This window comes from Triticum dicoccoides, chromosome 7B (assembly GCF_002162155.2).
Source record: "Triticum dicoccoides isolate Atlit2015 ecotype Zavitan chromosome 7B, WEW_v2.0, whole genome shotgun sequence".
Lineage (NCBI taxonomy): Eukaryota > Viridiplantae > Streptophyta > Magnoliopsida > Poales > Poaceae > Triticum > Triticum dicoccoides.
In genome coordinates this window covers 588466971-588479071 of record NC_041393.1, presented here as the reverse complement: position 1 = coordinate 588479071, position 12101 = coordinate 588466971, and positions in this window count along the sequence as shown.

Below are 12101 nucleotides of genomic sequence, written 5' to 3'. Positions count from 1 at the left end.
CTGCAGTCTCGTACTCGCCTAAGTTTTAAAAATCCTACCGAGTGAAGAGCAATCCTCTCACTCGGAGGCTTAGCTGCAGCCCAGTGCTCGCCTAAGTTTGAAAAATCCTACTGAGTGGAGAGCGATCCTCCCACTCGGGGGCTTAGCTGTAGCCCAGTGCTCGCCTAAGTTTGAAAAATCCCACCAAGTGGAGAGCGATCCTCCCACTCGGGGCTTAGCTGCGGTCTCGTACTCGCCTAAGTTTGAAATATCTCACCGAGTGAAGAGCAATCCTTGCACTCGGGAGGCTTAGCCGCAGTCTCGTACTTGCCTAAGTTTCAAAAACCTTACCCAACCGGTCGACTGGAACGTCAAGACCATTGCTGAGTGCCTTGCCGATGAGCTGATCAATGCTACTCAAAGGTTGCTCGATCAGGCGACTGGCCATTCTTCTCTAGAAGCTGAGTACCTTGCTGATGAGCTGATCAATGCTACTCAAGGATCACCCAACCAGTCGACTGGAACGTCAAGACCATTGCTGAGTGCCTTGCTGATGAGCTGATCAATACTACTCAAAGGTTGCTCGATCAGGCGACTGGCCGCCCTTCTCTAGAAGTTGAGTACCTTGCTGATGAGCTGATCAATGCTACTTAAGGATCACCCAGCCGATCGACTGGAACATCAAGACCATTGTTGAGTACCTTGCTGATGAGTTGATCAATGCTACTCAAAGGTTGCTCCTCAAGCGACTGGCCATCCTCCTACAGAAGTAGCATTAAGCAGACGGACAATAATATGATAGAAAAGCGAATTTCATTGGAAGAGAGACAAAGTGTGTGAGGTGACAAATCCAAAATTTCTTAACCACAAAATAAAGTGCTCGAGCATCAGGCTCGAAGGACTTTCAACGGTTACAAATTCACTCGGCATTCCGAGGCGAATAAAAGTGATAAGCATAATGTTTTTCTTTTGATTACTCGGCGGGAGAAGGACTGGCCGGGTCGCAGAAGCTATCGAGGTTGATGCTGTCGGCGATGCGAGTGGCTGCCTTGAGGAAAGTGTCCATCAAATCTTGGAAGGAGTTCTTCTTTGTGTTCACCACTTTGAGAGCTGCCAACTTTTCCTCTTTAGCTTCCTTGTAGTGCACTCGGACCAGAGACAAAGCGACATCAGCACCATAGTGGGCAGAGGATTTCTTCCACTCTTGCACTCGACTTGGAATCTGGTTTAGCCGAGCCATCAAGGACTCGAGGTCTTGCGACAGTTCCTCCTGAGGCCAGAGCTCAGCATCCACTCGGGTCATCACCGCCTTCAGCCGAGCCAGATAGTCAACTGCGTCATTCAAGCGCGATTCCAGTCGAAGCAAGTTCATCGCAGCTTCATCCTTCATGGGGCAGTTGATAGGGTCGAGACCTATCTCGACCCGTCCAGTTTCGGCCTCGAAGTCCTGACAGAGTTCTTTTTCATCACAACAAACAATGAGTCGACAGTATTACAAATCTCGGTCGACGACAGTTACTTAATGGGATAGACGTACCTTCAAGCTTCAGGACAAGCTTTGCCGCGAGTTGCTCTAAATGAGACTCTAGCTTGCCAGTCTTGGTCCTGAGGCCTTCAACTTCAGCGGTCAAGTTCTCCTTGTCCTTCCGCAGTTGCTCAACTTCACGGTTAGCGTCCGAGACAGCCGTCTTCAACGTCGCATTCTCATCCTCCAACTTCCCGACCGAAGCCAGCTTCTCATCCGCAAGCTTCGTCTTCTCGCACGCTTCCTTTAGAGCAGCTGCAAGGTCCAGATCCTTCTGCTCCAGAGCTTCCTTCATCCTCTCTAAAGAAACAACACTCTTCAGATGAGACTGGAGTTGGCGATTTTCACTACGCACATCTGCTTATGCGAATTCACTCGGTTCAAAGAGACTGAAAGAAAAGCTAGTACCAAGGTCGAGTGATTACCTCCCATGATGGCCGTTTCTTCTTGAGCTTTCTTTAGATTCTTCTTTGCAAGTTCGAGATCAAGTTCCACGCTGATATGCTTCTTCTTTAATTCGGTGAGCCGAGCTCCAAGATCACAAGACCTCTGCAGACAGGAAGACATACATATCAGTCGACACATACAAACAATAGCGAAAGAGAAGGTTTACTCTAAGACTACTGCCGAATAAAATATTCAACAGTAGTCTCGGGGACTACACCCAGTGGGTGCACTCAGCGTGCCCCACCTGGATCAGATCAATTCTTAGTAAAAAAACAGGGCAGAGGCAGAATGACCAACACTCATCAGACCTTAGTCGACTGCCAGCAGCCGACCGTGGTCTCAGGGACTACACCCAGTGGGTGCACTAGACGTGCCCCCACTAATTCGAAAAGTGCAAAATCAGTGATTTCTTGGGTTCTAAATGAAGGAACACCCAGTGGGTGATCAGATATAAAGCAACGCTCAAAATTTCAGTCGGAAGTTTACTAACCTGAACATTGGTCTGAAGGGCAGTGCTGGCATTGTAGGCTATCTGACTAGCCTCATGCATCACTTTCACCTGTTCCATGACAAGGTTCGCCTGGCGAAGAGCTTCCCTAGCAGCACTCGGCGAGTCGTCTGGATTTTTACCGGTGCAGTAGGAGTAGTTTTACCGGTGTAGTAAGAGAGATGGCTCCAGAGGGGCTGAAGTAGCTGCCGGGTCAGATAAGTGGAGTTGTACCGGTGCAGTAGGAGTCTGCGCAGTCGACCCCGACGGACGATCAGTCATCAACGAGTTAGCGAATGTGATGTTGGTCCGGACCATCGCTTTAGGCGCCGGTGTCGATTGAGGGACCTGGACTTCAAGCTTCCTCCTACTTGAGCTTCCACTCTTCTTCTTCCTCTCCTGCAGAGGCACTTCTTCTTCGTCGTCATCAGGAAGCACAACGATATCTTGTGGAGCTACATAAGAAGAGAAATGTCAAGTTTTCAGTCAATTGGCCATTCACTCGACTAAACATAACTTGGCCGAATGAACTTACCAGCTCGAGAGGTGGCCTCTTCATCTCCTGGTGCCTTGTCGACGTCCATGTCGGTGGCAGCAGAGGCAAGAAATTTTTCAGTCGACTTACGGGAACATGAACAAGATACCCACCCTGAGGCAACGGGGACATCAATCTTGATGCGCGGCAGTGTCTACCGAGCCTTGGAGGGAGCAACTCTAGGATGCTTGGCCACCTTCTCAATCGGCTCCGGGGTCGACGTTCGAGTGCGCTTCTGGGTATTGGCACTCGGAACTACACCTTTCCCGCGCCCACCGGCCGGGTCATGCTGCTGTTTGGATCGGCGTTCGGAGCGCAGTGGCGAGTCGATCTCCTCCTCCTCGTTCGATTCCTCGCTCTCCTCCTCCTCGTTGTCATATTCCTGAGAATCCCACTCGTCACTATCTTCCGTGTTGTCCTCCCCTTCTTGGGCCTGCTCCAAAGCCTGCTCGCCATTGGGCATCGAATGCATCTCAGTGAACACCTGCAGAACAAAGTTGGTCAAACATGAGTCGGTCAATCTCAATTGCAGTCGGAACATGAATGGGAAACAGTTGGAGCAAAAGGCATACCTTGTTGGGCGGGTTGTCGCTGCTGAAGGGGACGACTCGCCTGGATCCTCTAGGATTGTCCTGATTGCTTGTAATGCTTCTCAGCCACGAAGGTACTGTTGCAGATGGCACTTCCTCCGGATGAACCTGCGCGGTGTCGTCCGGTCCGGAATACAGCCACATCGGATGATCACGGGCCTAGAGAGGCTGGATATGTCGACTAAGGAACACCTCCAGCAAATCCAGACCCGTGACACCGTCATTGATAAGTTGGACCACCCTATCTACCAGCATCCTCATCTCCATGGTCTCACCAGTCGTAACTTTGAGCGAGGCAGGAGTCTGGACTCGGTAAAACAAGAAGTGGGGAAGGCCGGTCGACTGACCTGGGACTGCGACATCCTGGCAATAGAACCAAGTCGATATCCAACCCCTAACGGAATCAGGAAGAGTCATAGCAGGAAAGGCACTCCCCTTCCTCTTTTGGATACCTAAACCCCCACACATCTGGATGACATGGGTTTTAGAATCACTCGACTTTGCCTTCTTCACCGATTGAGAATGAATAGTGAAGATGTGCTTGAAAAGGCCCCAGTGTGGTCGACAACCCAAGAAGTTCTCGCACATCAACATGAAAGCAGCTAAATACGTGATGGTGTTTGGGGAGAAGTGGTGGAGCTGAGCACCAAAAAAGTACAGAAACCCCTGGAAGAAAGGGTGCGGGGGAAGCGAGAAGCCGCGGTCGACATGGGTGGCGAGCAGAACACACTCACCCAGCTGAGGCTAAGGACTCATCTCCCCCTCCGGCAGCCTTGCCGCTCCCTTGGCGATTAACCCCTGCTCCGCCAACTCGTCCAGATCCACCTGCTGGATCGAAGACCGGATCCAATCGCCCTGGATCCAGCCCGGCGGCAGCCTCGCGCGCGATGACGACCCACGCTGCTGCTTCCTGCCCTTCGCCACTCCCTTCATCTTCTTCGCGCGCTCTAGCGCCGCCGTCTTGTCCTTCACCATGGTGACGGGGCAGCGGCGTTGGAGCGGGAGAGTAAGGTATGGCAGAGAGACGGAGAAAGAAGAAGGAAGAGAAGAGATGCACAGTACCGGCGCCACGGTCTAGCCACCTTAGAAGAGGTTATTTCTGAGTGACTGACGCGTGGGACCAAGCGATCCCGTCAAATCCCGCAACAGTCGCGCGCAGCGTACGTGGCGAAAAAGGTGGCACGGGAAACGAGGAATCACTATTTATCCATTCTGCCCACTTCTGCATTCCCGCGCTTCCCCGAAATTTCGTATCCGGCAGAATCCGGGATACACTGCAGGCAATCGCATCCAGGATCCCACGCTCCAATGCTACACTCGGCATATAAGATCAACAGTTCACTCGACTGTCCACTGAATGGATCAAGGCGATTGAGTCGACACCAAACATCGACGCGGGCACTCAGACGTACGGAAAGCACTCGCGAGATCCTTAGGCTCAGGTCAAGCTTAATTTCAGTCCATTTTGCACTCACACCTTAATCCATTTGGGGGCTACTGATGAGGGTACAGACCTGGGGTAGGGTCATGGGCCTGAGCTATACGTCCTACCCATGGTCACTACCCCAGAAGATAAGAAGACCCAGAATCCACTCGACGATGTAATCGCTCGACCATCATTCCCCACTATCATTCGACTGTTCAGGGAATGACTCGACCATATTGAAGATCAGGAATCGGAAGAGCGCACAATGGCCGGGCATTCATTCCTTAGTCTTCATGAGCATTAAGAGCATTCAAGGCTGCCGTTACCAGTAACTCTCTTACTTTATGTACATTTAGCCCCTTGTAATGGAGGGGAGCCGGGGTGCTGGCGCACTCTATATAAGCCACCCCCCTCCTCTGGCACAAGGGTTCGCACACTCTGTAATTCTACACACATAATCCAATCGACCGCCTCTGGGCACCGAGATGTAGGGCTATTACTTCATCCGAGAAGGGCCTGAACTCGTAAACATCGCGTGTACATCTTCGCCATAGCTAAGATCTTGCCTCTCCATACCTACCCCCCTTTCTACTGTCAGACTTAGAACCACGACAGAGAGTGTGTCCATGTACCCTCGTAGACCGAAAGCGAAAGCGTTTAGTAACGTGGTTGATGTAGTCAAACGTCTTCGTGATCCAACTGATCCAAGTACCGAACACACGGCACATCCGCGATCTGCACACGTTCAGCTCGGTGACGTCCCTCGAACTCTTGATCCAGTTGAGGGCGAGGGAGAGTTCCGTCAGCACAATGTCATGGTGACGGTGATGATGAAGTTACTGGCGCAGGGCTTCGTCTAAGCACTACGACGATATGACCTAGGTGTGTAACTGTGGAGGGGGCACCGCACATCGCTAAGACAGATCTTTTGTGTCTTTGGGGTGCCCCTCTCCCATGTATATAAAGGAGGGGTGAAGAGGAGGCCGGCCCTAGAGGGGGCGCGCCAAAAGGGGGAGTCCTACTTGGACTCCCGGTCAAAGTAGAATTCGACCCCCCCTTTCCTATTCCAACTAGGAGAAGGAAGGGAAGGAGGAAGAGGGGAGAAGGAAGGAGGGGGGCGCCGCCCCCTCCTAGTCCAATTCGGACTAGCCCATGGGGGGCGCGCGGCCACCCAGTCAGGCCCTTCTCTCCTTTCCCGTATGGCCCATTAAGGCCCACTACTTCCCCCGGCGAATTCCCGTAACTCTCCGGTACTCCGAAAAATACCTGAATCAATCGGAACATTTCTGATGTCCGAATATAGCCTTCCAATATACCGACCTTTACCTCTCTACTATTTCGAGGCTCCTCGTCACGTCCATGATCTCATCCGAGACACTGAACAACCTTCGGTCATCAAATCACATAAACTCATAATACAAATCGTCATCGAACGTTAAGCGTGCGGACTCTACGGGTTAGAGAACTTTGTAGACATGACCGAGACACATCTCCGATCAATAACCAATAGCGGAAAATGGATGCTCATATTGGTTCCTACATATTCCACGAAGATCTTTATCGGTCAAACCGCATAACAACATACGTTGTTCCCTATGTCATCGGTATGTTACTTGCCCGAGATTCGATCATCGGTATCATCAGACCTAGTTCAATCTCGTTACTGGCAAGTCTCTTAACTCGTTCCATAATGCATCATCCCGTAACTAACTCATTAGTCACATTCCTTGCAGGGCTTATAGTGATGTGGATTACCGAGAGGGCCCAGAGATACCTCTCCGATATAAGGAGTGACAAATCCTAATCTCGATCTATGCCAACTCAACAAACACCTTCGGAGACACCTGTAGAGCATCTTTATAATAACCCAGTTATGTTGTGATGTTTGATAGCACACTAAGTGTTCCTCCGGTATTCAGGAGTTGCATAATCTCATAGTCAGAGGAACATGTATAAGTCATGAAGAAAGAAATAGAAATAAAACTTAACGATCATAATGCTAAGCTAACGTATGGGTCTTGTACATCACATCATTCTCTAATGATGTGATCCTATTCATCAAATGATAGCACATGTCTATGGCCAGGAAACATAACCATCTTTGATTAACGAGCTAGTCAAGTAGAGGCATACTAGGGACACTCTGTTTTGTCTATGTATTCACACATGCACTAAGTTTCTGGTTAATACAATTCTAGCATGAATAATAAACATTTATCATGATATAAGGAAATATAAATAACAACTTTATTATTGACTCTAGGGCATATTGCCTTCACTTAGTGGTACGAATTGAAGTTTTGTTGCACAAAGGTCTATTTCATTTCTGTAAGGACACTTGAATCTTTGATTTTTTATTTCCGACATCAGGTCGCTTGAAGGAGATGTCCATCCTTCATCACTGGCTGCCTTATGGTTCAAGTATTGCACTAAGTTATTTCTAGACATAGGCCAAGTGATGAAATAATGGTACTAACATTTCCTTATGCACCTAACTACAGAAATATATGCGTGTTGCTGATTTCTTGATCTTCTGTTTCAAGTTTCCGCATCAGCTTTTAATTCTTAAATGATTTTGGCAATGTCATCAGTGTCATCATTATATGTTCTTCCTCTTACGTCTTAACCGTGTCTATTTCATTCACACCATATAACATTGCATTGGCTTGATGTCTCTATCAGAAGATAACAACAGGGAAGAAAAGGCATGGTTCTCTCTCGACTAAATTCAGTGATGATAGAATTTTGGTTTAGTTAGAATATGTTGGTCGAGAGAGATTGCAAGGGGTGTGTAGTGAATTCTAAACAACACTAAAGCAGGATAATATCATCGACCAAACAGGAACCATATTCATATCTGTTGGGGAACGCAGTAATTTCAAAATTTTCCTACACACACGCAAGATCTATCATGGTGATGCATAGCAATGAGAGGGAGAGTGTTGCCTACGTACCCTCGTAGACCGAAAGCGGAAGCTTTTAGTAATGCGGTAGATGCAATCGAACGTCTTCGTGATCCAACCGATCCAAGTACCAAAAGCACGGCACCTCCGCGATCTGCACACGTTCAGCTCGGTGACGTCCGTCGAACTCCTGATCCAGTTGAGGCCGAGGGAGAGTTCCGCCAGCATGACAGCATGGTGACGGTGATGATGAAGTTACCGGTGCAGGGTTTCGCCTAAGCACTACAACGATATGACCGAGATGTGTAACTGTGGAGGGGGCACCGCACATGGCTAAGACAAATCTTGGAGTGCCTTTTGGGTGCCCCCTGCCCACGTATATAAAGGAGGTAGGAGGAGGAGGCCGGCCCTAGAGGGGGCGCGCCAAGTGTGGGGAGTCCTACTAGGACTCCCAAGTCCTTGTAGGATTCGATTTTCCTTTCCGGAGTAGGAGAGAAGAAAGAAGGAAAGAGAGAGGGAGTAGGAAAGGGCAAGGGGGGCGCCGCCCCCTTTGCCCTAGTACAATTCAGACCCATGGGGGGCGCGCGCCTCCTTCCCTTTGGCCTGCCTCCTCTATTCCCGTATGGCCCAATAAGGCCCAATACTTCTCCCGGCGAATTCCCGTAACTCTCCGGTACAACGAAAAATACCCGAATCACTTGGAACCTTTCCGATGTCCGAATATAGGCTTCCAATATATTGATCTTTACCTCTCGACCATTTCGAGACTCCTCGTCATGTCCCTGATCTCATCCAGGACTCTGGACAAACTTTGGTCATCAAATCACATAACTCATAATACAAATCGTCATCGAACGTTAAGCGTCCGGACCCTACGGGTTCGAGGACTATGTAGACTACTACCTCTTGAGCATGCATTGGTTTTCCCTTGAAGAGGAAAGGGTGATGCAGCAAAGTAGTGTAAGTATTTCCCTCAGTTCTTGAGAACCAAGGTATCAATCCAGAAGGAGACTACACGCAAGTCCCTCATACCTACACAAACAAATAAGAACCTTGCAACCAACGCGATAAAGGGGTTGTCAATCCCTTCACGACCACTTGCAAAAGTGAGATCTGATAGAAATAATAAGATAAATATTTTTGGTATTTTTATGATATAGATTGGAAAGTAAAATATGCAAGATAAACGGAGATAAAAATAGCACGTTGGCGGGAGATTAATATGATGGAAGATAGACCCAGGGGCCATAGGTTTCACTAGTGGCTTCTCTCAAGATAGCAAATTCTATGGTGGGTGAACAAATTACTGTCGGGCAATTGATAGAAAAGCACATAGTTATGATAATATCTAGGCATTATCATGTATATAAGCATCACGTCCGCGACAAGTAGACCGAAACGATTCTGCATCTACTACTATTACTCCACACATCGACCGCTACACGACATGCATCTAGAGTATTAAGTTCATAAGAACAGATTAACACATGAGGCAAGATGACATGATGTAGAGGGATAAACTCAAGCAATATGATATAAACCCCATCTTTTTATACAATACGTGTCTTGCTGCCCCTGCTGTCACTAGGAAAGGACACCGCAAGATTGAACCCAAAGCTAAGCACTTCTCCCATTGCAAGAAAGATCAATCTAGTAGGCCAAACCAACTGATAATTCAAAGAGACTTGCAAAGATATCAAATCATACATATCAGAATTTAGAGAAGAACCAAATTTTGTTCATAGATAATCTTGATCATAAACCCACAATTCATCGGAACTCGACAAACACACCGCAAAAGGAATTACATCGAATAGATCTCCAGGAGAATCGAGGAGAACTTTGTATTGAGATCCAAAGAGAGAGAAGGAGCCATCTAGCTAATAACTATGGACCCGAAGGTCTATGGTAAAGTACTCAGACATCATCGGAGAGGCTATGGTGTTGATGTGGAAGCCCTCCATGATCGATTCCCCCTCTGGCGGAGGACCGGAAAAGGCCCAAGATGGGATCTCACGGATACAGAAGGTTGCGGCGGTGGAAATAGGGTTTCGTGGTGCTCTTGGATGTTTTCGGGGTATATGAGTATATATAGGCGAAAGAAGTAGGTCAGTGGATCTTGGGTAGGGGGTCCCGAACTGTGCGTCTAAGTTCGATGGTAACAGGAGACAGGGGACACGATGTTTACCCAGGTTCGGGCCCTCTCTATGGAGGTAATACCCTACTTCCTACTTGACTGATCTTGATGAATATGAGTATTACAAGAGTTGATCTACCACGAGATCGTAATGGCTACACCCTAGAAGCCTAGATTGTATGACTAAGGTAATGGGTCTCTCCCCTTTCGGGACTAAGTCCTCCGGTTTATATACACACTAGGAGGATCTAGGGTTACACAAGGTCGGTTACAAAGAAAGCAATCTACATATCTGGTCGCCAAGCTTGCCTTCCATGCCAAGGAGAGTCCCATCCGGACACAGGTGCAGTCTTCGGTCTTCATGTCTTCACAGCCCATTAGTCTGGCCCACGGCTAACAGGCCGGACGTCCGAGGACCCCTTAGTCCAGGACTCCCTCAGTAGCCCCTGAACTTGGCTTCAATGACGAGGAGTCCGGCATGCAGATTTGTCTTCGACATTGCAAGGCGGGTTCCCTTCTTTCTGAATTCCAAGATATTCTCCGGATGTGATGACTGTATCCGGACCTGTAACGCACACACCATAGACAACTGCAGAGAGAATATAATACTCCACAAGTCCAATCCGCTGATAACTTTTTACAACATGACATCACGTCCACCCGGTCATAATTTAGAACCGTTTTGTGTCTGTCGTTCCACGTTTTGAGACGCGCTTGTGATTGGCACGTCTTGTCGAAGCAGAGATCGTGTCCCTTTATTGTGGGATTCTTATCAATACAGGTATGGGTAACCCAACCGTGTCATTTACACAACCCTTGGGAGTAGGCGAGTTTCGAGGCAAGTGGGAAGGCATTCAATATTCACTGCCTTTATAAGGGGATAAGAATTCGCCCTTGTCTACTCATGCTTTCTCCTTCCTCTCCCCTTCCATCCTTGAGCTCCAGCACCCAAGTCCCCACCTTTCTACATCCCCGGCAAGCATCCGACCATGTCCGGATCCGGAGGCCAAGGCAAATGGATGGTCTCCTCCGTCAAGGAGAAGGATATTACTGAGCTTCGGGCGGCTGGGTACTTGGCGAAGGAAATCGCCCATCGTCTTCTAGCTCAGGGGCAAGTCGTCCCCACGCCGAAGCCCAATGAGAGGGTGGTATTCATCCCTCATTTCCTTCGCGGGCTAGGGTCTCCACTCCACCCTTTTGTCCGTGGGCTGATGTATTATTACGGGATAGATTTCCATGATCTATCCCTAAACTCCTTCCTCAACATCTCGGCGTTCATCGTCATGTGTGAGGCCTTCCTCCACACCCAACCCCACTTCGGGTTGTGGCTCAAAGTCTTCAACGTGAAGCTGAAGGTAGTGGATGGCCAGCACGCGGAGTGCGGAGGAGCCATGGTGAGTAAGCTGGCCAATGTCTCCTGGCCAAAAGGCACTTTCATGCAGACTGTCAAGGAATGGCAAAAACAATGGTGCTACATCACAGAACCCCGTGGCACAAACTGGGCCGCGGCTGCCAAATTTAACTCTGGCGCTCCCATGCGACTCACCTCCTGGGTCGAGAAGACCCCTAACCGGTGTTTGCCAGATGAGCTGATAGCGCTGCAGATGCACATTCAAAGCATGGTGGACAAGAATGTCAAATTTGTCGATGTAATCCAGGTGATGCTAGTTCGCCGGATTCTCCCGTGCCAGAGCCGAAGCCTCCCGCTATGGAAGTTCAATCCGAAGAAGCACCATACCCTGAAGAGGCTCTTCGAGACCACTCACGAAGATGCCTGGAAATTGCCCTTCAAGGGCAACGAGATACCACCAGCCACGGATTCGGACCGTGGACACAACATTAACCACCCCGCCAGCAAGGTGAGTTTCCAACACGTCCTCTACTTGTCTGCTCTAAGGAAGATATCCGAGCTTTTACCATCATTGCTTTTTCAGGAATGGATGAAGAGGGCGAAGCGGATCCAGTGTCTGGCTCTGTTGCCTGAAGAACCAGTCATCCCGCGTTTAGCGAAGATGCTGGTGCCGTCGCCCTATAAGGCGCCGGAGAAGAAGGACAAGAAGAAGGACAAGAAG